Here is a 6683-nt window from a genome sequence, read left to right on the forward strand (position 1 = left end):
CAGAACAAAGCTCCCCTATATCTTAAGGAATTCCTGCCCACCTCCAGGTTAAAGCGGGAAACTTCAAACTTAATACTACTGCGTAGATCATAACAGCACTTTCTACTATTAACATACCTAATTATGTTATCTGGTACCTCAGATTTGTAAACTTGATAGTTACATAAAAGTCAGTAACTTTCTCTTGTACATGGAATTAATCGATTCCCATCAAGCTATTGTTATAGCGTCTTGGCTCCATTCTTGTTTTACGATATTCAACAGCAAAAAAAGCCCTTTCTAGGCTATAGAAACACGAAGTTCAAAAAGTCGAAACACTGAGATTTTTCCAAAGTCCATCATTTTGGTCAAAACTTCGCCATTTTTCCATATTCTCATTTTCTCAAACATCGGCCATAAAATGTGTCTTACAATATCTGAGAAAAAAAAATCGCCGTTCTATGCTATAAAAACACGAAGTTAAAAAAGGGGAAGAGTTGACATTTTTCAAAAGCGGTTAGTCCATAATTTTAGTAAAAAATTGGACACTTTTCCATTTTTTTTTATTTCATGCAATATAAGCCAGGAAAGTGTGTTTTACGATATTCTAGAACCAAGAAATGCCTTTCTAGGCTATAAAAACAAGAAGTTCAAAAAGTCGAAATGTTAAGATTCAAAACCTTGAGATTTTTCCAAAAGGATTCACCCATGGTTTTGGTCAATAATTCGCAATTTTTCCACCTTTTTCTTTTTAGCCAATATCGTCCAGGAAAATGTGTTTTACGATATTCTAGAACAAAAAAACGCTTTTTTAGGCTATAAAAACAAAAAGTTCAAACAGTCGAAAAATTGAGATTCTCTAAAGCAAGAGGCTCTTGTCTAAACGAGTTGTTCAACCATGGTTTTAAGCAACACAGGCCAGGAAAATCAGATCTACGATATCCCAGAACGAAATAACGCCTTTCTAGGCTATAAAAAATTCAAAAAAAAATTCAAAAAATTCGAAAAATTGAGATTTTTTTCAAAGCAGGTAACCCATGGTTTTGGTCACAAATTGGCCATTTTTCCATCTTTTTGTTTTCTAGGCAATAGAGCCCAGGAAAATGTGTTTTACGATATTCTAGAACGAAAAAACGTTTTTCTAGGCTACAAAAAATTCAAGGTTTAAAAGTCAAAAAATTAAGATATTTCCAAATAGGTTAACCCGTGGTTTTGGTCAAAAATTCGACATTCATCTATCTTTTTGTACTTACGCAATAGAGAACAGAAAAATGGTTTTATAATATTCTAGAACGAGAAACGCCTTTCTAGGCTGTAAAAAGAAGAGGTTTAATAAGTCGAAAAATTGAGATTTTTGCAACGGGGGTTAAACCATGGTTTTGGGCAAAAATTGGCCATTTTTCCATCTTTTTGTTTTTAGGCAATAGAGGCCAGAAAAATATGTTTTACGATATTCTAGAACAAAAAAACCTGTTTCCAGGCTATAAAAAAAATTCAAGTTCAAAAATTAAAGAAATTGAGATTTTTCCAAAGTAGGTAAACCCATGATTTAATCAAAAATTGGCCGTTTTTCCATCTTTTTGTTTTTAGGCAATACAGGCAAAAAAATGTCTTTTACGATATTCTAAAACGAAAAAACCTGTCTCTAGGCTATAAAAAATTAAAGTTCAAAAATTAAAAAAAATTGAGATTTTTTGAAAGGAGGTAAACCCATGGTTTTGGTCAAAAATTGGCCGTTTTTCCATCTTTTCGTTTTTAGGCAATACAGGCAAAAAAATGTCTTTTACGATATTCTAAAACGAAAAAACGCCTTTCTAGGCTATAAAAACAAGAAGTTCAAAAAGTCGAAAAATTGACATTTTTCCAAAGGGGTTAACCCATGGTTTTGGCCCAAAAATAGCCATTCTTCCAACTTTTTTTTTTTCGGCAATTTAGGCCAGGAAAATGTCTTTAACGATATTCTAGAACAAAAAAACGCCTTTCTAAGCTATAAAAACAAGAAGTTCAAAAAGTCGAAAAATTGACATTTTTCCAAAGAGGTTAACCCATGGTTTTGGTTCAAAAACGGCCATTTTTCCAACTTTTCTTTTACCCAATATAGGCCAGGAAAATGCCTTTTATGATATTCTCCAACGAAAAAACGCCATTGGTCATTTTTTCAACTTTTTTTTTCTCCGCAATATAGGCCAGGAAAATGTCTTTAACGATATTCTAGAACCAAAAAACGCCTTTCTAAGCTATAAAAACAAGAAGTTCAAAAAGTCGAAAAATTGACATTTTTCCAAAGGGGTTAAACCATGGTTTTGGTCCAAAAATGACCATTTTTCCAACTTTTTTTTATGCAATATAGGCCAGGAAAATGTCTTTTATGATATTCTCCAACGAAAAAACGCCATTGGTCATTTTTTCAACTTTTTTTTTCTCCGCAATATAGGCCAGGAAAATGTCTTTAACGATATTCTAGAACCAAAAAACGCCTTTCTAAGCCATAAAAACAAGAAGTTCAAAAAGTCGAAAAATTGACATTTTTCCAAAGAGGTTAACCCATGGTTTTGGCCCAAAAATAGCCATTCTTCCAACTTTTTTTTTTTCGGCAATGTAGGCCAGGAAAATGTCTTTAACGATATTCTAGAGCAAAAAAACGCCTTTCTAAGCTATAAAAACAAGAAGTTCAAAAAGTCGAAAAATTGACATTTTTCCAAAGAGGTTAACCCATGGTTTTGGTTCAAAAACGGCCATTTTTTCCAACTTTTCTTTTACGCAATATAGGGCAGGAAAATGCTTTTTAATATGTTCTAGAACGAAAAACCGCCTTTCTAGGCTTTAAAAACAAGAAGTTCAAACACTCGAAAAATTGACATTTTTCCAAAGGAGTTAATACATGGTTTTGTTCCAAAAATGGCCATTTTTACACCTTTTTTCTTTTAGGCAATATAGGCAAGGAAAATGACTTTTACGATATTCTACAACAAAAAAACGCCTTTCTAAGCTATAAAAAAAAAGTTGAAAAAGTCGAAAAATTGACATTTTTCCAAAGGGGTTAAACCATGGTTTTGGTCCAAAAATGACCATTTTTCCAACTTTTTTTTATGCAATATAGGCCAGGAAAATGTCTTTTATGACATTCTCCAACGAAAAAACGCCATTGGTTATTTTTCAATTTTTTTTTTCTCCGCAATATAGGCCAGGAAAATGTCTTTAACGATATTCTTGAACCAAAAAACGCCTTTCTAAGCTATAAAAACAAGAAGTTCAAAAAGTCGAAAAATTGACATTTTTCCAAAAGGTTAACCCATGGTTTTTGCCCAAAAATGGCCATTTTTCCAACTTTTTTTTTGAGGCAATATAGGTCAGGAAAATGCCTTTAACGATATTCTAGAACCAAAAAAAGCCTTCTAAGCTATAAAAACAAGAAGTTCAAAAAGTCGAAAAATTGACATTTTTCCAAAGACGTTAACCCATGGTTTTGGCCCAAAAATAGCCATTCTTCCAACTTTTTTTTTTTCGGCAATGTAGGCCAGGAAAATGTCTTTAACGATATTCTAAAACAAAAAAACGCCTTTCTAAGCTATAAAAACAAGAAGTTCAAAAAGTCGAAAAATTGAGATTTTTCCAAAGAGGTTAACCCATGGTTTTGGTTCAAAAACGGCCATTTTTCCAACTTTTTTTTTACGCAATATAGGCCAGGAAAATGCCTTTTAATATGTTCTAGAACAAAAAAACGCCTTTCTAGGCTTTAAAAACAAGAAGTTCAAACACTCGAAAAATTGACATTTTTCCAAAGGAGTTAATCCATGGTTTTGTTTCAAAAATGGCCATTTTTACACCTTTTTTCTTTTAGGCAATATAGGCCAGGAAAATGACTTTTACGATATTCTACAACGAAAAAACGCCTTTCTAAGCTATAAAAAAAAAAGTTGAAAAAGTCGAAAAATTGACATTTTTCCAAAGGGGTTAACCCATGGTTTTTGCCCAAAAAAGGCCACTTTCTCAACCTTTTTTTTTAGGCAATATAGGCGGGGAAAATGTCTTTAACGATATTCTAGAACCAAAAAACGCATTTCTAAGCTATAAAAACAAAAAGTTCAAAAAGTCGAAAAATTGACATTTTTCCAAAGGGCTTAACCCATGGTTTTCACCCAAAAATGGCCACTTAAACAACCTTCTTTTTTTAGCCAATATAGGCCAGGAAAATGTCTTTAACGATATTCTAAACCCAGAAAACGCCTTTCTAAGCTATAAAAACAAGAAGTTCAAAAAGTCGAAAAATTGACATTTTTCCAAGGCGGTTAACCCATGGTTTAGGCCCAAAAATGGCCACTTTTCCAATTTTTTTTTTTAGGCAGTATAGGGCAGCAAAATATCTTTAACGATATTCTAGAACCAAAAAACGCCTTTCTAAGCTATAAAAGAGACAAGTTCAAAAAGTCGAAAAATTGACATTTTTCAAAAGGGGTTAACCCATGGTTTTGGCCCAAAAATGGCCATTTTTTTCAACTTTTTCTTTTTAGGCAATATAAACCAGGAAAATGTCTTTAACGATATTCTAGAACCAAAAAACGCCTTTCTAAGCTTTAAAACCAAGAAGTTCAAAAACGCAAAAAAATTGACATTTTTCCAAAGGGTTTAACCCATGGTTTTGGCCCAAAAATGGCCATTTTTTTTTATCTTTTTTTTTTTTTGGCAATATAGGCCAAGAAAATGTCTTTAACGATATTCTAGAACCAAAAAACGCCTTTCTAAGCTATAAAAACAAGAAGTTCAAAAAGTCGAAAAATTGGCATTTTTCCAAAGGGGTTAACCCACGGTTTTGGCCCAAAAATGACCACTTTTTTAACTTTTTTTTTTCGGCAATATAGGCCAGGAAAAAGTGTCTTTAACGATATTCTGGAACCAGAAAAAGCCTTTCTAAGCTATAAAAACAAGAAGTTCAAAAAGTCGAAAAATTGACATTTTTCCAAAGGGGTTTAAGCCATGGTTTTGGCCCAAAAATGGCCATTTTTCCAACTTTTTTTTTTTAGGCGATATAGGGCAGAAAAATGTCTTTAACGATATTCTGGAACGAAAAACGCGTTTTTAAGTTACAAAAACAAGAACTTCAAAGAGTCGAAAAATTGACATTTTTACAAAGGGGTTAACCCATGGTTTTAGCCAAAAAATGGCCATTTTTCCAATTTTTTTTTTCGGCAATATAGGCCACAAAAATGTCTTTACCAATATTCTAGAACCAAAAATCGCCTTTCTAAGCTATAAAAACAAGAAGTTCAAACAGTCGAAAAATTGACATTTTTCCAAATGGGTTAACCCATGGTTTTGGCCCAACAATGGCCATTATTGCGACTTTTTTTTTTAGGCAATATAGGCCAGGAAAATATCTTTAACGATATTCAAAAATAAAAAAGCGCCTTTCTAAGCTATAAAAACAAAAAGATCAAAAAGCCGAAAAATTGACATTTTTTCAAAGGGGTAAACCCATGGTTTTGGCCCAAGAATGGCCACTTTTCCAACTTTTTTTTTTAGGCAATATAGGCCAGGAAAATGTCTTTAACGATATTCAAGAACCAAAAAGCGCCTTTCTAAGCTATAAAAACAAGAAGTTCAAAAAGTCGAAAAATTGACATTTTTCCAAAGGGGTTAACCCATGGTTTTAGCTCAAAAATGGCCATTCTCCCAACTTTTTTTTTTTAGGCAATATAGGCCAGGAAAATGTCTTTAACGATATTCTAGAACCAAAAAACGCCTTTCTAAGCTATAAAAACAAGAAGTTCAAGAAGTCGAAAAATTGGCATTTTTCCAAAGGGGTTGACCTACGGTTTTGGCCCAAAAATGGCCACTTTTTTAACTTTTTTTTTTCGGCAATATAGGCCAGGAAAATGTGTCTTTAACGATATTCTAGAACCAAAAAACGCCTTTCTAAGCTATAAAAACAAGTAGTTCAAAAAGTGGAAAAATTGACATTTTTCCAAAGGGGTTAACCCATGGTTTTGCCCAAAAATGGCCATTTTTCCAACTTTTTCTTTTTAGGCAATATAGGCGAGGAAAATGTCTTTAACTATATTCTTGAACCCAAAAACGCCTTTCTAAGCTATAACAACAAGAAGTTTAAAAACTCAAAAAAATTGACATTTTTCCAAAGGGGTTAACCCATGGTTTTGGCCCAAAAATGGCGACTTTTCAACCTTTTTTTTTTCGGCAATATAGGCCAGGAAAATGTCTTTAACGATATTCTTGAACCAAAAAACGCCTTTCTAAGCTATAAGAAGAGAAAGTTCAAAAAGTCGAAAAATTCAAATTTTTCCAAAGGGGTTAACCCATGGTTTTGCCCAAAAATGGCCATTTTTTCCAACTGTTTCTTTTTAGACAATATATGCGAGGAAAATGTCTTTAACGATATTCTAGAAAGAAAAAACGATTTTCTAAGCCATAAAAAAAAAAAGTTAAAAAAGTCGAAAAATTGACATTTTTCCAAAGAGGTTAACCCAAGGTTTTGGCCCGAAAATGGCCACTTTTCCAACCTTTTTTTTTTAGCCAATATAAGCCAGGAAAATGTCTTTAACGATATTCAAGAACCAAAAAACGCCTTCCTAAGCTATAAAAACAAGAAGTTCAAAAAGTCGAAAAATTGACATTTTTCCAAAGGGGTTAAGCCATGGTTTTGGCCCAAAAATGGCCATTTTTCCAACTTTTTTTTTTTGGGCAATATA

Source organism: Porites lutea, chromosome 12, assembly GCF_958299795.1.
Source record: "Porites lutea chromosome 12, jaPorLute2.1, whole genome shotgun sequence".
Lineage (NCBI taxonomy): Eukaryota > Metazoa > Cnidaria > Anthozoa > Scleractinia > Poritidae > Porites > Porites lutea.